The sequence below is a fragment of the Dipodomys ordii genome, unplaced genomic scaffold, assembly GCF_000151885.1.
Source record: "Dipodomys ordii isolate 6190 unplaced genomic scaffold, Dord_2.0 Scaffold85, whole genome shotgun sequence".
Taxonomy (NCBI): Eukaryota; Metazoa; Chordata; class Mammalia; order Rodentia; family Heteromyidae; genus Dipodomys; species Dipodomys ordii.
In genome coordinates, this window is record NW_012267301.1 from 7869391 (window position 1) to 7896069 (window position 26679).

A 26679-nucleotide genomic window follows, 5' to 3' on the forward strand; every position below is an offset into this window, starting at 1 on the left:
GATTCTTGGAGAAGTATTTCAAAGATGTTCTGGTTGAAAATGATGCTAATGAAGACATTGTGTGAAATGCAATTGAGCTATGAAATGGATGGTTTGCTCCTCTGTCTAGAGCAAAGGTTGGTAACTTTCTCATGATGATTTTTACCCTTCCTGATAGAGAGCAGCTATACCTTAATACTAGGATATTTTGTTTGCCGACAGCTCCAGATGAGAGCTGGAGTTACAAAAATGGGAATAATGTGTTATACTGTATGTGGAGCAGTGGCACAAATTAGTAATTTTATTTTAAAAAGAAAATATGGCAAATGTCCCAAAACAAGAGAAATTCTTATGAGTGGTGTATGTATACTATACTCCATGTAGTACATGTGCATGTACTACACACACACACACACACACACACACACACACACACACACACATACACACACAATTCCCAGGAAATCTTCTACATGAAAATGCCTCCTATTAATCTCTTTTTATATTTTTTCCACTTTCCTTGAGCCCAACTATTTGTCTTGTGTATATACACACATATATAAAATATGTGAAAGTACAAATGAATGTATGAACACATATATATATATTTATAATATATAGGTTTATTGCTAAACATACTACAGATGATAAGCCCTCAAAATAATGATTTATCTGATCCCAAATGTCAATTCTGACTAAGCTGATAAAACTTGGTATTCATATTTGTGATTTATCATCAACATGTGGATGAATCAAAATAACGACTTCTGGGATCACACCCTCCATTTCAATTCAATTAGTGTAAATTCCTGACATTGCATATTTACAAAAAATAGTACTTTATTATAAACAAAGCACTGATGTTAAAACCAAGTAGTATTTCCTTGGAAACATTCCTTCATTTAAATAAATCAGTTCAGCCAGGTGCTGGTGGTTTATGCTTGTAATCCTATCTAGTCAGGAGTCTGAGATCTGGGGACTATGATGTGAAGCCAGCCCAGGCAAGAAAGTCTGTAAGACTCTCATTTCAATTAACCACCAAAAAGCTGGAAGTAGAGCTGTGGATCACAGGGTAGAGAACTAACCTTAAGCACCAAAGCTCAGGGATAAAGCCCAGGCCCTAAGTTCAAGCCTGAGGACAGGCACATATACAAAAAAAATCAATCTAAAGAAAAATATTGCCTGTTCCAATAAGAAGCAGAGTGGAGATTTGAACTAAAACAGGAAAGCCTGAGAGGGGCAACGGAGCTTGCATGGAAAACCCATGAAAAAAGAGCAGAGACATAAGTGGAATATAGAAGTTTCAATCCCAGTTCATATGATTTGTCACTAATGATAATTAATTGAAGAAGTACAATTACTCTCATTAGGCTTTTTTTTATTTTTAGGACCTCTCCTATTTAGGAAAATCAGCCATCATAAACATATAGTATGGGAAAGTCTAATTTCAAATGAGCATGTTTACTGTGCTCTTCATTTGGAAGGAACATCCAATTCTAGAAATATATTTGCCAGCAATAAATTTCCTTTAGCCAGGAAAGTTACAGAGGATTATCTTAAGTGCCTGCAAGGCAGAAATGACAAGTCAGAGGAACCATCCATTATGTTCTCTGGTAATTGGATACAAAGTGCTGACCTTAAAAGATTGTGTTCCAATAATGCAATTATTTCCCAAAAAATTTTTTAATAAAAAGCACATTGCTTCTCCTGATGCTTCTCAGAGGAAAGCCACTTTAAAAATCCTTAACCAAAGACAAATGCAAAGAATACTTGTGGTTCCAGTTACACACCTGCTCTTTGATCTTCTTATGTTAAGAAGATGAATATAAATGGTGCTGCAGGGGCCAAAACATTGCTAAATGTGCCACCATAAATCATCTCCATTAGGAAATGTAGTGTCAGGTTCTCATGCATTGCAGACTATGTTAAACTCACAGTCCATTATTTCATGATATGCTTGAATAAATACCAGTGATTGAATATGGCAAGTTTGTGGGTAGTGGAATAAACTTGTCTTCACTGACCCAACTCCCAGAGGGTCCTAGAGGCAGCTTCAGTTGGAGTACTTTACCTCTTTTTCTAGCTGCTGAATTGGAAGAATACCTTCTCTCCTCCTCCCTATACTCCCAATCACTTGAAAGGTGTAAGGATAGCTTAAGACTTGGAAATGTTTTTCATGCCTTCTATTTTCCAAGCAGGGCTGGATATCTTAATGCAAAATGACATCTCATGTGACCTTTTTGCTCCCAAATTCTTCTTTTAAGATGGATTTATAAAACCGAGTTTCCTTGCCCTCATATTTAAAGGTTGAGGTCTCTCAAGGAATTATAAATTTAAACAGCTACAGGGGTGTAGAAATTGCATGTAAAATTTTATGTCTCTATTGGTAAGAAATGTATACTTTTAAAATAGAAAACTCTTGAATACATCAGATTATAAAAAAAAAAGACCCGCATGAATTGTATTAGCTTACTCAAATACCTGGAACAAATGATGAAGGCTTCTCCATTTCCCAAATTGCAATGTGAATTCTAAATTCTCTAGTGTTACAGTTTGCTTTGACAGGTGCTGATGAGTACTGATGTCTGATCCATATCAAAGATGATTTGGAGCAAGGTTAGATATAAATACACACACGTTCAAACCAATGGAAAAACAGAGAAATAAAAAGAGTTGTCTACAGAAGGCAATTAAGATAGGGAAAAAAATCTCCAATTCATAAATTATTGTGAAGAAGACAGGGCTGCCCAACCTAAATCAATCTGTGTCTGTATTCCATAGAACCCAGAAAAACACAATTTTGGATACCTTGCCAAGGCTGAGTGAAGCAAGTTCACTGTCTTACCTATAAGATAACAGTGACAATATGTCAATATAAGGGATATCACATAGTTAAGGGCACAATGCTTAGAGAATTTGTGAGGAATTCCTCCTCTAGTTTAAGGGGGTGTAGGAAAACTTCAGGAAGTTGAAATCTAGGTGTAATACAAAAAGATAAAAATTAACTAGGTAAAAGCCAAATATTAGAGCTAGAGAGACAGATAATTTGTTGGCAGATAGAATAGGATATTGGAATGCTTGCAGTCTGAATTGAACAGTCTATTACTGACAAAGCAAAATAAGTTCCAAAATGTCTGGAATTTAGGGTGTGTGATCAGAGAGTTTTATGTGATTACATTGCCCAAGGAGTCCACTCTTAGTCATCAGTAAATTTCCATGTGATATACCTGAATAGGTTTGTAGCATAAATCCATATGGGATAACACTTACTCAGTCATTCATATAAAGAAAACCAACTGAGCATAGTTGGCTGTTTACATAGAACAGAAGATGAAACAAATTATGTTCTGGGAACTTTATTCATTTAATTGTTTATTATCTGTTTTCCCCACATGGAAAATATGTCAGTTCAATGAATGTAGAGACATGGTATATGCCTTATAGATGTACTCAGTCTAGAACAATGCTGGACAGATAAGAAGTGGTTAGCGACTTTCCTGAATGAATCAAGGAATGATGGTGTGGTGGAAAGGAAGATTGAGAAATGGATGCTAATCAGCCTAAACCACTATAGAAGAAAGATAGAACTTTATTTTATAGGCAATGTGTGACCACTATATATTTTAAGGATAAACTTAACATGATCAAATATTTGGTGAGACAGGACACACTGGCTACACTTTGAAAATAGGTTGGCACAGAAAATGTTGGAACTGAAAGGCTTTGTGGTCTACGGTTCAGACTAGCATGCTCACCCTGGACCCCTCCTGCTGCTCTGTTCCCAGCCCCTCAACAGTGGAAAACCTTGCACTGCCTTGGATTTCTCTGTATCACTCATTTGTCAGAATTCATTCCATCCATTGGACTTGAGTGTCATTTGTATATTGACAATTCCAAATGCTTATCACCAGAAAGAACTCTCCTATAAATTCTAGTTTCAACTTAGAGATTCTCGTTGGCTGTTTCTTTGATCTGGAATATTCAATTCTAGTAACTACACATAGTTTTCATCTCTTGTCACATTTCCTATATGTTTAAATCTTGCTCTTTCAGTAACACTTTCCTCTGAACTTTGAGTTCAAAATGAAAACCTTCCCTTTTATTACTTTGTATTTATTTTCACTGCTTTTAATTTTATGTGTATCATTTATTATTCTCTAACTTACAATATTATGTATTTATATGATGTGTTTATTTTCTTCCTTCCTATAGTGTCACTCTTGGAGGTTAGGAATTTTTAATTAACATAGCCTTACTTAGAACCCCCCCCCATCTCTCTCTCTGTCTCTCTCTCACACACACAGATCCTGCATATGATATATATGTATATATATATATATATAGTAGTAAATTATGTTTGCTCATGAATAATCTACATCACAATGAGTGACAAAAAAGAAAACTAAAGCAAAATTATTGAGGGTTAAATGTGCCAAGAAAAAAAGCTTGGTCCTAGGAATTCAAGAATAAATAAGTTATTGTTCAATCAACAAGTTATTGACAAACAAGTTATTTTTCCTGGTTTAACAGAGTTTGGTGTCTATGTGTATACACTTACCTCCAAGAACCAATAGTGAAATGGATATTTAATAGATATTTTGAGTCAACCCTAAATATTCTTTGCCTATCGTTTTAATTGTACTGTGCTCAAGCAAAGTCAAAAACTAAGAAATTTCGTAGCTTTTAGGCATAACAGAATTTAAGAGAGTAACAGAATTTGTGATGTGTATGTGTTAAGGTATACAAATGTAAGTGTAACTTAGTGCAGTTTTAAAAGTTAAGCAAAATTCTTTCTGACAATTTAGATAACATTGAATAGTGGTAAAGCACCAGAAAGACTAGATATTTAAATCTAGAGGTACAGCTGTGTTAACAGGGTTAGGTAACTTGACCTTTCTGAGTTTTAGCCTCCTGCTGTGATCTCATAAGATAAATGCTTTGTGAGACTGTTATGGTATGGACTAAGGGGGATAGGAACTGTAACGCCCACACAGCAGTTTATACCTGGTGAGAATGTAATGGCTATATTTCACACATGAGGCGCCATTTCAGCTTTCAATGTGCAGTGAAATACAGAGAGCACGTGTTCTCTGCATTCCTTATTATCTTTGCCACAATCAGTGTCATCTCATTAACTTATTTTTCCCTTTTCCCATGTCAGCAACTGGATACAATAGGAGAAGTCAACTTAATCTGCTCCTCTCCCTTTGTATGGGACTAAATCCTGTGCAGTTTGCACATGGTCCCAACCACCCAGACCTCTGCACTGGTGGTGTCAGTTACTCTGAACAAAGAAGGTAGCAGCTATTGATTGATTTGAAGCAGATACACTTCATGGAAGAGTTCTCAATAATTTTCAATTGTGTGAAAATAAAACTAGCTTATAATTCCAGATGAAATGTGTCTTCACCTTTGAGCCAATGCACCTGCAACAAAAAGCCTTGCAAAAGTGTAGGAGTGTGGTACAGCGATGGAGAGCTGGTCTTCTGTTGCCCCTGTACGAGGCTTTCTACAAGGTAACTACTAACTCATGTGTAGAATAGAATGAGTGGAGAGAAAACAAACAAGCACGACAAAAGCTTTCTGACAAAAAATAAATAGCAGGTTTAAAACATCATGCACAACTCAACATATTGGCTCACACCTATACTCCCAGCTAGTTAAGAGACAGTGATAGAGAATTTTGGTTTGAGGTCCAACAAGGTAGAAAAAATTTAGTGAGACCTACTTTAAATAAAAATGCAACCAAGGTATGGTGGTTCACACCTATAATCTCAGCTAGTCAAAGGAGAAGGTAAAAATATTGATGTCTGAGGCTTACCTAGACAAAAGTAGGAGACCTTACCTGAAAAACAAGAAAAGCAAGAAGGGCTAAAGGTGATTCAAATGGTAGAACACTTTATAAATAAGCATAAAGCTCTGATTTTTAACACCACAGTATTGCCAAATAAACAGAAACAAAAACCACAAAAAATACCCACAACTAAACATTCAAGGAAGGGGTTCAAGATCATATTCACAATCAACAATGTGTGTTAATCTGGTTAATTTTCCATACCTCTTTCCAAGGAGAAAACATTGACACAACATGTATCTCATATATATCTAACACCACGTACATCTATGCAACAGTCACATTGGCTTGGTTGAGAATGTCATAGGAGGGCAGGATCACATACATGCATCCTTGCATAGAGAATTCATCAAAAATTTTTAGCATTCAAAAATAAGACCAGCAATCCAACAAAGAATTTCAATAGACACCAATGTATACAGGCTTAGCATATCTAGTTACCAGGGAATGCAAATTAAGCCACAATGTTGGAGTAGCTAAGATGATAATGATACTAAATAATAAATTATAGTATTAAGTGGAATAATTGGAACTCTCAGCAATTTCTGTTAGAAATGTAAATTAATACAATCATTCTGGAACACAATTTATCAGATTCTTGCAAAGGTAAATAATGGGCTTCTCATATAAACCAGCCATTTCAATATTGTCTATGTAGCTAATAAAGTGTGGTACAGAAATGTTCACAGTACTTTTATTCATAAAAACTTCCAAATTGAGAAGATTCATATATATAGCAAGCTTGTACAAATGATTACCTATCACACAAGTGGCCATTAAGAGGATAAAGGCATAAATTACTTATTCCTGAAGCACTATGGATACCTTTCATGAACATTATGGTGAGTGAATGAGGCTAGAAACAGAAGATCATATATTGTATTGTTTTATTAAATTAAATTCTAGAATAAAAAGCAAAAAACCGTTCTATTGAGTTCGAAGGTCAATTATCAATTATTGCTGTACTGCTGTACTATTCACAAAATCCAAGACTTGAAGTTAGCCTTTGTGCAACTACTCATACATAAAATAAAAATTAAAAATATAAATGGATAAAGAAAATGTTTAATATATACAATAATGCTTTACTCACCAATAAAAGGGAGCATTACATACTTTTAAGAACTATGGAGGGAACTGGAAATCATCATGTTAAGTCAAATGAGAGTCAAATGCAAAAAAAAATCACAGGTTTTCTATCTTATGCAGAACCTAGATCTGTTTCAAAAGAGTATGAAAATAAAAGGAGAAATATTTGGAAAGAAGGAGATTTATGTGAGAGGAATAGAGAAAGAATGGATAATGAATGTAAATATAATTTAATTACATTATAGTGTTATGTGTATGTGTATGTGTGTGTGTGTATCATTAATCACTATAATATATACCAGAAAAATAAAAAAGGAGATCAGATATTCACTTAGTTGAGGGATCAGTGGTAAAGTGATTCAGAAGGGACACAAAGAAACATTTTGGAAAAAAAACAAGAGTGCTTTATATATTATATTATAAAATGGTTGCATTTTATTGTATTAAATTAAAACTTAATAAAGAAAACAAGCAATGAATAACTGAGATAGGTAGTATAGTATAAGGCAATGAATGGCATAGCACAAGAAGTTTATCACTGTAAGGAAGATAAGGACTCCTAAGGAAGAAAAGCTAGTGAACAGACAATGTACATAAGATTGCTTCCAATGACCAGGTAACCTAGAATTATACCATTAAACACCTGAAAAAGTTAGGCTTATGAAAATTTGGGACATGGTCGCTCTAGAAGGTTATAGGATATTTTATATTGGTGATCATGTTACCTATAAACAAAGACAAGGCTGTTGACAAATCACATTTCATATTTCAAAATATATTCCAAAGTAAATAAAAAGGTTTCATATGGGACTAAAAACCCAATACATAGACTAATAGAACAGCATGTTGATACCCAATATAAATTGTTTTTCTAAAATTATTATCTTTAAGTAGTTGCACAAAGGAGTTGACTCTTAACAAAGCTGTTTATGAATACAATATATCTTGATCAATGCCCGCCTTTCAACATTCTCCTCCATCTCAATCCACCTCCTCCTTATTCTCTCTTACATATAAATTTAGCTAATCTTTGACAAAGGTGCCAACAATACACAATGAGAAACAGTAGTCTTTTCAATAAGTGGCATCAGAAGCTTCATAACAAATGCACAATAATTATGTTATCATTAACCATGAATAATAATAAATTCTTAAAGCACACACAAAAAGAAAGCAAGAAGAATAAAGACACATGTAAAATCTAAAATCATAACGTGGGGAAAATCTCTTTGACATTGGTTTTGGTAGTGATTGTTTTGAATATAAAAATAAAAGCACAGATGCCAAAGCAAGAATAATAAGTGGGACGATGTCAAACTAGAAATCTTCTGTGTGCCAAAATAAGTAATCTGTAAAATTAAATCTACAAAACCAGACAGAAAATAAGTCTTATAGAAGTCAAATTGTTACTTTTCAAACGTATGAAAATTCATATAACTTTATTGAATGCACATACACACATAGCAAACCAAACAAAAACAAAACTATATGTCTATGTAGACATGCCAGAAAAGACATGTCTCAAAGACACACAGAAAGCCAATGGGTACTGACAATCCCTGACTCACAATCATCCAAATTAACAATTCTGAAGAAGCAATATACATTTGGTGGAGATTATACTTCAAATTTGGATCTTGATGTTTTTTTTCTGAGGTAATGCTATGTGCTGTGGTACTCTATTCTATATTTGTAATGGGCAGAAAACTAAGGTCTCAAATGCCCATAATGCCAATAAACCACCAATAACCCATGGTGTATTGCTAAGTTATGATGTTTAGTAGTTAAGTTTATTAGGTGAATTTTCAGCTTATGATATTTTCAAGATATGAAGTACTTGTTGAGATGCAGCCATATCCTACATTGGAGATTTTTATTAAAAGATACTTGACATCATTAATTATCAAGGAAATGCAAATTAAAACCATAATAAGTTATTACCTCACATCTATTTGATTGGGAATTATCAAAAGGACAAAAGATTATGTTTAGATGGGAATAGAGAAAAGGGCATCCTTGTCCATTGTTGATGAGAATATAAATTGGTAGAGATGTTATGGAAAAAAGAATGGAAGTTTCTCATAAAAATGAAAATAGAACTACTATAGGATGTTGTAATCTCTTGTCTGGGTATTTATTCAAGGAAATGAATTTTCTGTCTTGAAGAGAGACCTTTATTCTCAGACTAGTGCAGCATCATTTTGTTGATAGATAAATAGATAAGGAAAAAGCACACACACGTGTGTACACATTCACACACATATATACATGCATACATATATATATATATATGATGAATATGGAGAACATTATACATAATGAAATAACAGATTCAGATAGACAAAAGACAATTGCTGTACAATTTCATTTTATGAGAAATATGTAGAAGCAGATAGTAGAACAGCAGTTGCTAGTGGGTAGGTTTGGGAGATGGTCAAATCTGAAAATTTTCAGTCATAAGATGGATGTGCTCTAGAAATTTATTATATATTATTGTGATACACTTGAAATTTTCTCTGAGTAAATCTTAATTATGCTCAATACAAACAACTAAATTGGTTACTGATTTTTTAATGTATGTTAAGTGGATGTGTTCAAATTGAAATGATTTTGATTTTGTATATATGTATGTGTGATATATGATATGCAATATATAATATTTTATATATATAACAAATACATTCAAATGTTGTCAGCTGTATCTCATTATATTTGTAAATATGTAAGAGAAGATAAATCATTATTGAAAGTTCTTTAAGTAGAAAGAGCCAGTATTTCTATATTGACGAAACAATCTGATTCTATGTGCTATTCTGCACTAAATAATGTTTGGAGAGAACTTATAAATAAATGATTAACAAGTTATATAAAATAAGAATGCTTTCTATAACATCCTTTCAAAAGTTAAGTTTAGCTAGGATGCATTCCATGATAGAAAGCTCATGAAAGGCAGTCTGCTTCATTACTCCTGCCAGGAAACTTTCTTGAGTTTGGGGTCCAATATGGTCATATTGGCTCTTGATTTTATTCTATACCTGTAAGCAGTCAGGCAAACTGCCTTGAAAACAAATATTTTCATCTTTTACGATGGCAGAACTTCCCAAGTTCTGTTTTTGGAAACTTCTCAGAAACAGCAATCTTTGTACTCAAGGAAGTAGTGAACCATTCTTGTATGCATGATTGCAGACCAGGCTCTGAGAGGCCCTGCAGGAGGGAACATCCTTACATAATGTGGGTTAATGGTTCATTGCTTTAAATACACTTTCACCGTGACAGTTATTAAAATTTAGTTCAATATAACATTCATCCATGGAAAAAGTAGCCCTCTGGACAGCAAGGATGGGACATTGACTGGGAAGGTGACAGTCCTTAGAATATCTGACACTTTAGATTCAAGGTTTAGAGACTGCTTCTTAAAGCACGTGTGCTACAGCTAGAGAATTATGTACAAATGCAAATTCTCTGATCTACTGCACCAAAATTCCTAGAGGAAATGACAGAAATAAAATAAAATTGTGTCTAATACATGCCAAAGGTGATTTTTTTATGTACATTAAAATTTGAGTGGGGTGCTAGTGACTCACTCCTGTAATTTAAGCTAATCATGAGGTTGAAATCTGAGGATCCAGGCTCCAATTTATCTCAAACAAGAAAATCCTCATGGACTCTGATCCCCAAATAACAACCAAAAACCTGGAAGTGGGGCTACGCTCAAGTGGTAGAGCACCATCGTTGAGCAAAAAAGATAAGGGACAGTGTCCAGACCCAGAGTACAAGCCTCAGTACTGGCACACACAAAGACAACCAATTGAAAGCTATTTCTTTAAATCCCTGATGTTCAAAGCATGGTCAGTGGATATCTGTAGGTAATCATTAAGATCTTGTTAGAAATTCAGAACTTTATGCTCTGTTCAAGCTCATGAATCAGAACCTGCTCTGTCACAAAGTCACTTGGAATCTGTGTGCACATTAAAGATTGAAAACATCATCCTGAGATATACCAAGATTTTATTTATTTTTTCCAAATCATTCACTCCATGTCTATTTTTGTCATTTTAATTATCTCAGAAAGGTAAGTGACATTATTTACACTATTAAGGCATGGATTATAGCCAAAGAATTTTTTCAAATCTAAGTAGATTTAAGATAGAATAGTGGGTGGTGATGGATATCTGTTTTGTGTGTGTGTGTGTGTGTGTGTGTGTGTGTGTGTGTTTTCCTGTCTCAGAGGTCCAACCTCATCTTAACTTTTAACAGAATGTGCAACATAGCATGATGGTATATTCATATTACCAGCAAGGAAAGTTGCTTAATTCTGGGCTATTTTTCCACATACCTATGACTGTGTAGTGGTGGTTGTATATGCATGAGTAAGTCTTCTCTCACTATATTTTATTATAACTCTAAAAGGTCTTTATTATTATCATTCTTAGTGGCTCAAAAAAGATATTTTTTTTGTTTTCTCCTTTAGTACTAGAATAGTTAAAACCTCATATTCTCACTTGGCTTTTGCACTTAAGATTAGCACTCTACCACATGAGCCACACCTCAATTCCTGCTTTCTGGTAGTTAACTAGACATAAGAGTATTACAGATTTCCTGCCTGGGTTGACTTTGAATTTTGATCCTCAGATTTCAGCCTCTTGAGTAAGGAGTAGGAGACTGGGAAGCATTTTTTGTGGAGTTTATCCTTGAACTTACTGAATAAAGAGTTAAATAAAAAAAAAACTTAAAACAAGTTGATTTTTTTTCCTGGAGAAGTAGATTAAAACGCAACAAAAGCTGATGTATAAATAATGCAAAATCTGAACCATAAAACTTTCTTAAGAGAAAGTGAATTTGTTTTACAGTTTAATGGATTTGGAGGTAGAAATTGCTGAGCAGGTTCTGATTACTTCGCCGAAGTTGCTGGCAATTGACAAAATCATTCCTATTACAAGCCGTTTATGCAAGCTCAATTAAATTAGTGGAAATTCTAAACTACTCCATCTTGCAAAGAGATTACTGTAATTTTTATGTAAATTTAGATTCTAGTTGTGCAAATCCTAATTGTCTAACAGCAGGTCAATCTGTATTATTTTCCTTTATTTTTGTGGAAACCTCAAAGCTGTGTTTAAAGTTCTGAAAACGTTGCTGCAAGAAAACCTTGCAGAGAAGAATCAAAGACCGGCCCCATTTACTTTGCTTAATTTGACAGCTAGGCAGACTGAAATAACAAGATGGTGGCAGATTGAAGGTCACCAGGACTGACGAGTACAATGTAGTGGAAAACACACTGGAGTAACAGGTCTGGAGTATTGACTTCTAATCTTGAGTCTGCCACAGACTTACTGAGTAATTTTGAGAAAGTCTCTTTCTATTAGTTAACTACTGTTGTGTAATAAAGAACTACAAACTTTCAATGAGTGAAAATAACACACACTCATCTCCTCCTTAAGAATCTATGTATGCAGGCTAAGCAGATCCAAAAAGACCACATCTGGACTTAGCTCAGAGCTGTCATCCATTCTCCTTGGGAGAGCATTAGCAAAGGGATCTCTCACCCAAGGCCAAAGACACAAACTTATGTCAAATCCTTGTGTCATATCTTATCTCCCCAGTGACTGACCAAAGCAAACACAAAATTAAACTTAGATATGAGACAAGCAGGATAACTAGTAAGTAATTGAAACTAGTATATTCTTCTCATTTTCTTTAGCTTTCATATGTATAAACTTGACTATTCAAGACAGTTCCAACTATTATAACTTTGCAAATGCAGGAGACATTACATGAGGTTCTATATGTCTAAACTATTAACCCCATAAGTTAGTTCAGTCATGGTTTTGCTTAAGCAGAGACTTTTTTTTGGTTTGGCTTGTATTTATCTTTTATTTTCTATTTTATTTCCCTTTTTTTCTTTTCTCTTTTGCGCTGGTACTTGTGTTGTAATTCAAGGCCTTATGCTTCATGATCTCACTTGGCTTTTTTGCTTAAAGCTGGTGCTCTACCCCTTGAGCCATGCCATTACTTCCAGATTTTTGTGATTAGAGATTATAAGTCTCATGGCTTTTTCTGTCTAGTCTGGCTTCAAACTTCAATCCTTGGATCTCAGTTTCCTCAGTACCTAATATTACAGATGTAAACCACTGGAGCCCAGCTATTTGCAGAGAATTTTGAAACAATTTAAGTTAGTTGAAAATGTTTTTTTTTAAAAAAAAACTGGATTAATTTATATAAGAATCTAGAATTCTAACCAGGTGTCAAGGGCTCACACCTGCAATCCTAGCTAATCAAATGGCTGAGATCCCAGGATCATGGTTGGAAGCCAGTCTGAGCAGGATAGTCCATGAGACTTTTACCTCCAGTAAGATATTCAGAAGAAACCAGAAGTGTTGTTATGGCTCAAGTGGTAGAGTGCAAGCCTTGAACAGAAAGAGATCAGAGTCAGTGAGCAGGCCCAGAGTTCAAGCCCCAGGACTGGCAAAAAATAAAGCTAAATAAAAATTTTAAATCCAGAATTCTGACTTCTCTGGAATGATCAGATATTTGAGAAGGACAATGTCATTTCCCAGAGTAGATCTTGCAAATCCATACACACTCCCTCCCTCTCACATATTCTGCAATCGCACACTGAGCCCACCTCACTTTTTATACTACTTGCCTGTAAGAGGGTTTTCCTCCTATTGCAGGATATCAGGTTTGATCTCTGGCTCTTTGCTCACTAATAACTTTCTTTAATGGAAAAATAGCCATTTATCATGTCTGGTTTGTATTTTGAAAAAAATTATACATAGTGAAAGGGGATTCTGAATGTCTTTAAGAGCTGTTCTACTTACCCTCCTGTAATTCTGAAGAGGTTACATCGAAGTGCTAGCACAGTGTGTTTCAGGATGTTTCATGAGGATAAGAAAATGGCTAAGCAATTCTTTAAATGATATACAGATTGGAACCCTACAGCAAATAAGACAATCAGAAGCTAGCAATACTTGCATTGTGGGTCTCAAAGGATCCCAAGATAGAGAAACAACAATTAATAAAGAGGAATTGTTGAGTTAGGCTGAATAAGGAATTGTTGAGTTAGACTGAATATCTGAAAAGTTTTCCTAATGAGCATGCCTTGAAATGGGTATGCTTTCCCTGGAGAAGTGACACCAAGTTATTTAAAATTGGGCCTAATAAATCATTTCAATAATCCACTGTAAACAAAATTCCCACTTAAATTGGGACTATTGGCTCAAGGGTAAGTTGTTTATTTCACATAGCTTTGTTAAGTTGATTTAGATTTCTGTTGAATAAATAACAAAAAAAGATCAAATTTTAAAATGGTGTCTTGGTGACAGGAAAATCTATGCTATGTTCACACTCATTGTTAAGCTTATTAGACTAATGCAATGCTTGACATAACTCAAAAATGATGATTAGTTTTGCAACAGCCATCTGTGTTATTTAAGCACAGGGAAGCATGAATGTAGAGATATTGTTTTGCACATTGTCATGATGTGAAGTTTCAGGCTGTCACCCACTTTGCCCTATAGAATTCAGTATTTTTTTCCTCTTTGCTACACATCTTTTTAAAGGGGTATTTTGGGATAATAGTGCTTGTTATTCAATAATTTAAGACAGAGCATTTGCTGACAACTTGCTATTCTATTTTATTCTTGTCTTTGAATAAGAAAATACCAAATTGGCAAGGGAAAACAACTGGCTTGGCTTTGGAATGGAGCAGATAAATAAATAAGTGAACTGAGATTAAATAAGAAAGCCTCTGCATGGTGTTCAAGAATGGTCAAAATTATACTTTAAAGTGCTAGAAACAACACATATATATTCCTGCAGAATTAAGATCATGGTGGCGCTGACCCTTGGAATCAGGTTCTTACTGGTTCTTTCGTGACATGCACGGTTGTCTCATAAATATGTGTGTTAAAGATTAAGAAAGTTTTCCCGTAGATCTAGAGAGAACTAATAAAAATGTAGGGGTTGGTAAGGAGTATTTAGATGGAGGTGGGATGAGAGTGTGACTAGATTTCAGAGAAGGCAAGTACTTAAGAATTTGGGATATTCTCTTCCTCTGTAGAAAGGTTATAAAAGAACAAGTTGAGGGAATTCATAGAAAAGGAGAAACAAACCATTAAAGAGCAAAGAAGAGAAGGGCAACTCAAAAGTCATCAGAAAAGCACCAAAGTAAATAGCAAAGTCCAACTTAAACTATTACATTGGAATCAATAGCATAAAATTCTAAGGAAGTTGTGAGGAAATAAATAATTCCATGGGTTCTCCTGACACCATAGACTGAATCTAGCACTTTGAGGGTTATTTGGTCACATTTGTAAAACCATCAACTACCTTATCTTATTATCAATTCCACATCCCACAATCTACCCCAGAGATATATGAGTTCAAGAACTGTTTATACTAGCAAAGAATTGCGAATAGCTAAAGCATCTATCAGTTAAGGTAGAGTTCTATTTTGATGTCTTTACAGAATCAACCAATTAAAAATGCCAACAGGGACTGGGAATGTGGCTCAGTGGCAGAGTGCTTGCCTTGCATGCATGAGGCCATGGGTTTGATCCCTCAGCACCATAAAAAAACAGAAGTGGCGCTATGGCTCAGTGGTAGAGAGCTAGCTCTGAGCTGAAAAGCTGAGGGACAGTGCTCAGGCCCAGAGTTCAGCCCCACGACGGGAAAAAAAATGCCACCAACAAATCTAAATCTTGCAAAAATAAATAAATTGTGTAAGTGTACAGAAGCAAATTTCCTCAAAGATAAATTGTTTTCTTTGGGTATCAAGAACTTCTTTTTAAAAAAAATACTAGACATTCTTATTAGGCTTATTATATAGAACACTGAGTTTTATTTGGCATATTTGTATTTGCCTATAGATATGTTTTATTATTTTAATCAATTTAGTAGAGATACAAAGAAAAAGAGTTTCTAAATGAACAACAATTTTGCTTGCATTCTTCACTTTGACAAAAATACTAACATCACTAAGGATGAAACAATGAGTTCAAGCCCCAGTTCTGGCACACAAATTAAAAACCAAAACATAAAAACAAACAATCTGCATGGCCAAAGGAAAATAATTTAAATGAACTCAACATCAAAACAAAGTATTTTTCCAGTTCAGTGGGAAGACCAAACATTCTTTTGGTCTGTCTGTCTATCTATCTATCTATCTATCTATCTATCTATCTATCTATCTATCTATCTATCTATCTATCTATCTATCTATCTATCTATCCATCTATCTATTAATCTATATCTATCCATCCATCCATCTATCTATTTGTCATTTTTACTTATTTATTATCTTTAAGTAATTGTATAAAGGGTTTTTAATTCAACATATTAGTGTATGAGTACAACACATAAACAACTTCAGATTCCATAACTATTCAGATCCTTTCATTGTTAAATTCAAATGTGGTTTTAGAAATTTATCAATATGAATTGACCAACATACTTTCTTGATTATCTTCTAGGTATTGGTTGTTCTATCTGATATGTTATATGTAATTTTTCTTGACTTTGCAATAAGTGTGGAAGGTGGTTATTTTCTCAATTTTAGAAGTGAGATTGAGAATTTACATTCAGAGAGCTGTACGGAACTAATCTTTCTAAAAAAGTGTTATCATTGTTATTATTAAGTGCCAAATGTCATGAGTCAATTTGAAAGAGGTTTGTATGTCTTAATGGCTTTACAAGTGAGCAAATTCAGAGACACTAGGGCCATTGTGTGGCTGCTGTAGGTGAGTACACAGATTGTGCTTAGAGGAATAGTCAGGGCATCTTTTCTCAACTGAGCAAGATGGCTTATCAGGCTTCTTCCAGACTTGCCATGCAGGTTCCCTTTTTCTTGGATCAGTTTCGTCTTTATAATTGTCAAGTTTTTTTTTCTCTTTGAGATTGAAATCTTTTGAAAGATCTCTTGTTACTCTAGCCTCCTCAAAACCTAAAATTCATTTATTGCTCATGAAAATGTAAAAGGAGACAGAACCCCTAGCTCCAAGTTCCATTACAGGCTGGAGTACAGTTTGTGAGCCACTGCTCCAAACTGTAACTACTTCCTGTCAGGAAAACATGAAAAAGATTACTTCTTTATCTTTATCTTTAGCAAACACAGATGACTTAAGATCTGGCTTCCCAATTCCCATCCAGGTCTTAAAATGTTTTCTGCCCTTTGTTTAGGTGGAGTTAATCTAAGACTCAGTTTTAGATGTTTCTCTCTATTTCAGTAGCATAGAAAGAAGTCTTCTTTCCTGTTAAAACACTGTGGTAATTTCTCCTTGATCTAGTCTTTTTATATAACTTGTTTTTACTTTTAAAAAAGATATTTACATTTTATCTTTATAGGTATTTATGGATACATTATAGCTATATATAATAAAATTTCTTAAAATTAAAATTACACAAAAGCAAATTAACACTTTATGACCAAAATAACTCATGTTCACATCATATTTGTAAAGCAGTTTAATATAGGGCTATGTCTTTGTCTTAAGAAAGCAAATGCAAATGTAAAAGCAAAAAAATGTAAGTAAAGCCAATTAAGGTGATTTGCAGTCAGGCAGGCTATATAATAATGTTACCTTACATTTGTTTGGCAGTTAGTAATATTTGGGTAGAGAATTTCCCCTTTACGCATGGGGAATTATCGGGTCTTCAGACACGGTCCTAAGAAAGGTAAGTGTGGCCGCTAGCCCTTTCCCCAGCCTCCTTTAGCCCAGGAGACAATCAGATGTAGTGGGGAGTCAAGTTAAGCAGGAACTCATTTATTACCACACAGCAAGCCCTTTTTAAAGCAAGACTGCTGGAAGGGGAGGAAATGGAACCAACCAATCACTGTCAAGGTCACACCCTATCATGCACCTAAGCTTCCACTAGCTGTTTAAGCACTGAACATAAAAAAATCGGGCTCTGCCCACTCCACTTCCTCTCAGCGCCATCTTTGCTGTGTGTGTGCCCCACAGGGGATGCATTCAAAACTCTATCTGATGTTTTAGATAGCTGCATTCCTATGAAAATATAATATGTAAATTGTATTATAAATTAATCAGAATATACATATATAAACTGATCACAAAGAATAATAATAATACTCAGCTATTATATCAACATACTTTAATACAAGTCATATGAATATGTTGTCTATCATCTATTATCAGTACATTGTTATCAATCATTATATATTTTCTATTAATATCTTACATCCACAAATCAAATTTTTTTAATCTTAGCAAAGCACTCATTAAAGATTTGTTGTTATGCCAGGTGCCGGTGGCTCACACCTGTAATCCTAGCTACTCAGGGGGCTGAGCTCTGAAGATCATGGTTCAAAGCCAGCCTGGGCAGGAAAGTCCATGAGACTCTTATCTCCAATTAACCACCAGAAAACCTGAAGTGGTGCTGTGGCTCAAGTGGTAGAGCACTTGCCTTGAGCTGAGGAGCTGAGGGACAGCACTCAAGCCCAGAGTTCAAGCCCCACGACCAGCCTCCCCCCCGACAAAGGTTTGTGTTACTATAAATTTTAGAGCCCTTAGTATCTGATATTGTTTTATTTCCTTAAATGGAGAACTTTTACCTTTTTTTCCTGAAAGGATATACATTATAAAAGGAAATACATTATAACTTCTGTTACAGCTTTTACATACTGGTGCAACAAAGTAAGAGTTATTTCCATAGAGATTATAGTAATACAATTGATCTAACTGAGATTGATCTAACTGAGATAGCAGTGGAGAGAGCAGTCAGAGATTAGTAGAGTAGGTAGCAAGGACAACCTGGTCTTTTCATATTTTGCCTAATATTTTAATGCTTCAATATGATATATTTCCTAAAACTTTTTGATCTTTTTCTTTTGCTAGTAACTGAAGAGATAACTTAAGTGAGCTTATGTCTAAAAGTAATTTATTGTCCCAGTAATGAAAAAAGTTAGTAAAGTTTAGGCAAAGGAGGATAGGTATTCAACAATGTTTTCAGTTGTTCTCCATTTTAGCTACTGGCTTCTCTTCTATTACTTCCATTTTTCATCTGGATCTCTGCTTGAGGCCACAGAATAGAAAAAAATATTCAGTGTTCTAGCACATGCACAGAAATGGTTTCATCTAAAAGTCCAGAATTTCTACACTATTAAGCACACTTGTATTACATAGCTTCCTTGAAGTTACCAATATGGTTCAAGACATGGAAATATTTGAAATGAACAAATATTCCCACTAAAATCACAAATATTAAAACAGAGGGAAGGATTTTTTTTAAGAAAACAAAGTTAAAGCAATATTTTGACTAATTGGGAGGAAATGGGAGTGCATCAGGCAATAATTACAAATTTCCACTAAAAATATTTCCAATCAAAAGATGATGTTCTGTCTATATACTCAACAGAGAATATGTTGACTTTCCTTTGGAGGCATGTAGCTTTTTTGATTTCATATTGCAATGAAGTGTAGCTCTTTCAACACAAAATCAGATTCCAACTTTTATTCTCAACCTTTCCTCCCAATCATTGTAAGTACAGTTTACATGTTTGCAGTATGCAGTAGATAAATGTCCCTTGTTAAGTTCCTTGATCTGTTTTGATTTTTTCATCCTCTCTGAGAGTAATCATATTCATTTCAACTCAAAATTGACTATTCATTCAAAAGTTGTAATTTCTCAAAAACCAATAAATAAATTTATACAACACTATCAACTAAAACAAGTAACAGTTATTGAGTGTTTTCTGTATGTCATTGAACACCCCCAGCTCTACTCTATCACCTAAAATACAAATTTCCCTATGATTTTCCTTTCCTTTCACCTAAATTCCCTATGCAAATTTGCCTTCTTTCTGTCTCCAGTTACTTACAGCTTATTTACAGGAAAGAATCTCTAAACTCTCTGACTAGAATGCTTTTACCTCAGTTACTCATATGACTGTTTCTGTCTTGCTATTAGCCTCAACTCCATTGAAGATGACATTTCTGAGCTCTTAATATTACTTATCCATGTAGCCAACCCCATTTTCCTTTACAGATTAATCTTTCTCCTCCTTCTCCTTCTCCTTGCCCTACTCCCCATCTTTATTCTTTTCCTTCTTATTTCACCTATCACTTCTTAACTTATCTTGGATAACTGTTTCCTTTCCCTCATTTTACTTTCTGTCTAGAATATAAATTTATAATAGCAAGGGTCACATATGCCTTGCTTACTGCTGAATCCTGAGTACTTATCAATGGCTACCAGTACACAAAGTGTATATGATTTAATCCCACTAGGTAGATAATTCTTCTCCCCCTGCATTTTTTTTTGGGGGGGGGTAGGTCGTGGGGCTTGAACTCTGGGCCTGGGCACTTGTCCCTAACCTTTTTAGCTCAAGGCAAGAGGTCTACCACTTGAGCAGTGCTCTACCACTTGAGCCACAGCACCACTTCCAGTTTTTTTGTTGGTTAATTGGAGATAAGAGTCTCACTGGATTTTCCTGCCCGAGCTGGCTCTGAACCGTGATCCTCAGATCTCAGCCTTCTGAGTTGCTAGGATTACAGGCATGAGCCACTGATGCCAGGCTTAATTTCCTTCATTTTCTATCTGTGAAGATTGATGTCTGAAAATTAACTGCATTGACCAAAGTCTCACAGGTAGTAAATAGTAAGTCTGATATTGGAAGTGAGAAATTCTGGCCTCTGATACTTTAGCTGAATGCCAGGGTTGTAGACACCTATGGCCAGTCTGTGGGCAGAGTGTTGGCATTACTCATGAGCTTTGAGTCTAGAGGTAGCTATAATTTAACAAATAATAAACTGTAGAATAATACCTTAATAAATAATAGGAAGGGATGTAAGTCAGTGGTAAAGTGCTCCCTAGCAAGTGCAATGTCCTGAGTTTGATCCCCAATACCAAAAAAGAAAACACACAAACAAAATACAGTTTAAAAAAACCCAAATAAATAAATAAATAATTGGAAGGAAAACCCAGAAGGATATGAGGAACACATATAAGTAGGATTAAATTTACAAGGAAAGGAGTTAAAGGAATTTCAGACTGAAGCATGAGCAGGCTTTGGCCCAGAGAATTAGAGTAGGAAGAGAAATTGAAGACAGATGGAATGGCACCTGAGTCATCTGCTTAATGCCACACAGAGACTCAGATTTACAGAGATGTGACCATTGCTACTCTTGTAGTGTTTTAGTTGATTTTGTGAGAAGAGAACAGTGTCAGGAAGTGCAGGAAATATGGTATGTCTGTAAAAAGCCTTGCAGTTTTTTAAAGATCAAATAGGTCATAAATAACTATAAAAAAGAAGAAATAAAAATTCATTAGGCTGATTTATATCTATGTATGAAGTTTTCCTAGCCTAAAAAAACCCTCAGAATATACTTTCATTTGAAGACCCACTGGAAATTTGACCTTCTATTATTCCAGAAGCATACTTTTGAATCAATATATTAAGAGTGAGGAAAGGAAATGTTATAATTCAAATTCTCAATCATCCATGGCATAAAGATACAAATTAATACTAAGTACGAAGTTGGAATTGCTTGGAAATACTATTACTACTACTACTAGCTATTATTTACTGAATACCTACTACATACTTGTACCTTGCTGAGAAATTAGTCTGCACCTGCTCATTTAATCATCACTTTACTCTTATTGCTGGTTTCCAGATAAAGAAGCTAATACATTGAGATAAAACGATTATATCAGATGTGTCAAGTTACACTGGAAGAAACTTACAAATGTGGGATTTGAAGCAAATACCCTACTCTGTGTGTGTGTGTGTGTGTGTGTGTGTGTGTGTGTGTGTATGTGTGTGTTTAACCACTGTTTTTGCCTTACTTTTTCGTTCAAATAAAAAGTGAGTTATGGTGTTTTACAAGAGAAGTAAGAAAAAAGAGAAATTAGGAGCAAACATATTGACAATGTGAAAAGTTTGTAATGAGTTCATGAAATTGATTGTACTGCTTATGGACACTTTTGACAATTTCTATAATAAAAGTAATAAAAAATAGATGAATTAAAAATAATGTCTTATAGCTCCAAAGGAATACCAGCTGAAACTTTCTTGTGTTGCTTAATGCTTCTTTCCTTTTATTGTAGGTATTTATATCCCAATCTCTTTTGCAAATAACAACTCTTTATTAAATATTTACTATTACTGATTTTATATATTGTATATGGCAACATTACACAGAAGATATGATGGTATCATTTTACAAAAGAGAGCAAATGGGCCCAAACCTATTTTAATAATGGCCACAGGCCTCATTAGAAAATGCACAAACAACAATAACAAAAAACACCCAAAATTTAACTTGTAATCATTTTTATCCTGAGTCCTACACTACACATTTATGTAATTGTAAACTTTTTGATGGCAGAGCAATTTTCTTAGTTATATTATCAAAAATTCCTAGAGCATCTAGGAACTGAGAGAAAGAAGGTATCCAGTAATGGTTTTACATGAATGAGCAGAAGAAGAATTAAAGACAGAAAAGAGTGTTTTCCTGTAACTATTCAGAGACCTTAAATCAGTGAGAATTTAACCTCGTTTACAAGCCTAACTGCTAAGTGACTTGTTCAATATTCAATAGTTTGTTTTTATGAGTTTAAAAGTTAGTTCAAATCCCATTCAATTGTTTGGAGCAGATCTTTTTCTTCACTGACAGAGACCCATCTGCTGGAAGTAAGATAAGATTTGCCATAATGGAGAGCTTCAGTTAATGGTCTTTCACTCTATTTGCCCTCTCTTTCTTTGAGTCACTTGCATCCATGCAATTGAATTAGATAATAAACCACATAGAGTAGGGCAGTCATGTTCATATCTATAACCCTAGATACCCAAGAGGCTGAGATGTGAGTATCCTAGTTCAAAGCCAGAAGAAAGTTTACCATAATTTTATCTCAATTAACCAGTAAAAAGCCAGTAGTAGGAGTGTGCTCAAGTGGTAGAGTAGAAGCTCTAAGTGAAGAAGCCAAGGGAAAATGTGAGGCTCTGAGTTTATGCGCCAGTACTGAAAAAGAAAGGAAAGAAGAAGGAAGGGAGAAGTAGGGAAGAAAGGAAGAAAAAATCCAGAAAATAGGATTTTTCTATAGGAAGCACAAAGTAATTATTTATATATGTTCTTATTCTAATCCAGAGCAAGTGTTTTTGTATCAAAATATTTTTCTGACATACTAGGCTGGTAAAATTCCCATCCAATCAAAGATAAAAAAAAAGCAGACTAAAACTTAGTTCATGCTGCATGATTTGTTCAGGGTTGCTGTCTGTTCATAGTGGCTCACAGACATCCCTTTCTTTCTGCACTCCAAACCTAGTAGAAAATAAACTCTTCATGACACTTAAAAATCAGGTTTGTTCATTTGATATTTCTGAAATTAGCCTTAAGAAACCTAGTATGGCATTCATATATAATACATTTCTGATGATTTGTCTATTTTGCAATATTTCTCATACATTTTGAAATGTAGTAGTTTTTTTTAAGTTGTTATTGTAAAGGTGGTGCGCAGAGTGGGTCCAGTTTCGTAAGACAGGTAATGAGAAATGTTTCTCTTTGGACAATGACATCTTTTCCTTCACTCTCAGTTTTTATCTCTCATCACTATCCACAAGCTGTGTAGTTCAGTTTCAACGTAATGTCTAGTGAGTATGTATTTCTCTGTGTGTGAGAATGAAAGGGAAATAAGCAATTTATTAAAAAAATTGTCACCCCTTTCATGACATATTCTTATGAATATACTGAAGACTGGCTAGAGACATTTGTGTGCATTAAACCTAAAAAATTGTACTGGAGGCTTAGTGGAAGAACAGTCATTTAGTAGGTGCAAGGTTCCAGGTTCAGTCATCAGTACAAAGAAACAAATCCCCATGTTGAAGCATATATATATATAAATAAGTGTGTGTGTGTGTGTGTGTGTGTATAAATTTGGAACAACTCCATTTGTTCCTACATCAACCATAATATTTAGTTCATCTGATAGCAAATATCATGAAAATATCTTCATATTTCTCATTCTGACACATATCTCCTTTCTAAGATACATTTCTGTGACATGGGCAAAGGACACCCTGGCCTTAAGAATATGTGCCAGTGTTTAAGTAACTTCAGATGTTGAAATATTCTCTCCTTTATTATTAGTGTAAAAGTAATGATAATATAAATCTGGTTGTATGTCATTTACTAGTTGTTACAAAACTCTAGGAAAAAACTAACAGCCTTGCTCTAGAATATGCTTTTTATTTAGTTCATTATATTTAAGATTGCTAAATATTTTAAGTCTGTCATCCTTTATTGTAATATCTAAAAATCACAGTCCATACAAGAAATGGAAAACTAGAGAGAGCTTGAGAATAATGGTTTTCTCTGTATAATGACTTCTAAGAATTCACAACTTGTTATTGAGAAAAACTGAATTACTAAAACAGAGTAAACACACACACACACACACACACACACGTATCCTGCATATACAGTCACGTTTATGAACTGGAAATAATAAATAAATCAAAGATACTAAGTCTAGATCTTGGAAATATGCAATCATGAAAGAGATTTGCTTTTCAGCAATTAACTTTTAACAATTTAATTGTACTATAAGGATACATCAAATTTATAACCAGAAAATAATAAAAAATATATTTAAGAAAATGTTTTTGATTGTGACTAAACTCATTTTGCATGGTAAAATTGTTATGTTTCATTTCTAACATTAGAAAGGTAAATGTCCTGTAATAGTGATAAAATTAATGTAAATAAAAATTATGCTGATTTATTGTACTATGTACCTGTGCTAAATTTTGTAAATATTTCATAGTCAAATCTAAGCAAGTTAATTTAGGGAAATCTTGTGAGCTATATTTTACAATTATAGCAGTGATTCAAACTTTATTCTCTAATCTGTCAAATTTATGCCAAACTTCTACTATCCTCTTAAAATAATACCTAAAGTGATATGATATCCATATCCTAACAAGCCCAAAAAAAATCTCCAGAATTCAACCCCAAATGCATTTGTGTGTGTGTGTGTGTGTGTGTGTGTGTGTGTGTGTGTGTGTGTGATGTAGGAGGATGAACAGAATTAGGGTTTGTCCACAGTGTTTCTTGCTTGCTATGCTGTCACTCTACCACTTGAGCCACAACTTCAGCTCTGCCTTTTGCTGGTTATTTGGAGGTGGAATGTTTCTCCTTGGTCCAGCCTTGAACTGAGATCCTGTAGACCTCAGCCTCCTGAGTATCTAGGACCACAGGATGAAGCTACATGGAGCCAATCCATTTGCACTTCTTATGGATGAATTCAGTGAAGCAGCCACTGCCACAATGAATAATGTGCTTGGTGGAGATGACAATCAGTGTTTGCTCAGATCTTCATCCTTTAGGTCTGTTTCTTCATAAAATAAGACTAAGTTTCTGACCTGCACCCTGTGGTCTTGGCAGAGGCATAGGGGTGCCGCTGATCCCTTTGATTTTTCACCTTTTCTGAGGAGAAAGCTTCAATATTTTTTCAGAAGGCTTTGAGAGTCTGTTCCACTTTTCTGTAACTGGGAGATTTTAAAGAAGCTATATTTTTGGCAGCAGTCTTCCCCTTGACTGCCATCTCCTACCTTGACTATATAGAAAATGCCAAGTTTAAGGGGAAACCCAACTAGTCATGCAGCAACACAGAATGCAGGATGTACCCCAGGACCCTGTGCCTGGCCCTGTAATGTAAGGAAATACAGATGAACTACAGAAAAAACATGAGAACAAAAGTGTGGTCCTAACACAGACCTTCACAGTTTCAACAACAAAATAGTCTAGCTGAAAATGACTGTTGATTACAGAGAGGAACCACTGGTGAAACTTTCTAGCTCTGTGCTCTGTCTAAAAGTTTGTTTTTAAAAAAAATCAGTTTTCATGTTTGGGGAATTATAAGCTATTCTATACTTCTCAGGAGATAATCCTTTAAATATAAGTATTGCGAAGTCTTTGAAATCTAATCAGACTGGAAATAAGTAGTATAATTTATGTGGCTCTTGAATATCAAAAGGCATAATGTAATACTTATTTGATGCTAAGAATCAACATTACATTTGAACTGGTATATTTTAATTCTTGAATTATCCACAGATTAATTGAATTACATTTTTTTAAATCACAGAACTATAAAAGTAACCAGTCCTGGATCCACAGCTTCACAGAACAAAGTCTAACTTGACTTATCGTATGTTTAATGGTGTAAATAATTATCCATTGGAAAGGGCAGGAGTGCCACCATTCTTATTTGTTGCTTGATTTCCTGGACATAAGAAAGTGGTGGTAATAGTACTTACAAAACGTATCTGGGATGGATGCCAGTGGCTCATGCCTATAATCCTAGCTACTTAGGAGGCTAAGATCTGAGGATCGAGGTTTGAAGCCAGCCCAGGCAGAAAAGTCTCTGTGAGACTCATATCTCCAATTACCCACTCAAAAACTGGAACTGGGGTAATGTCATTCTTTCTGATAGAGGCATAGAATTCCATTCTGTATATATACCACATTTTCTTGATCCATTCATCTACTGAGGGGCATCTGGGTTGGTTCCATATCTGAGCTATGGTAAATAATACTGCAATAAACATAGTCATGCTGGTAGCTTTAGTGTGGTCTTGTTTGTAAACATTTGGGTAAATGCCCAAAAGTGGGATTGCCCCATTTGTTAGGAAATGGAAAGACTTGGAAAAATTTATATTAAGTGAAGTAAGCCAGGCCCAAAGAAACATAGGTCCCATGGTTTCCCTTATTTGCAATATCTAGTATATGTCTGAGTCA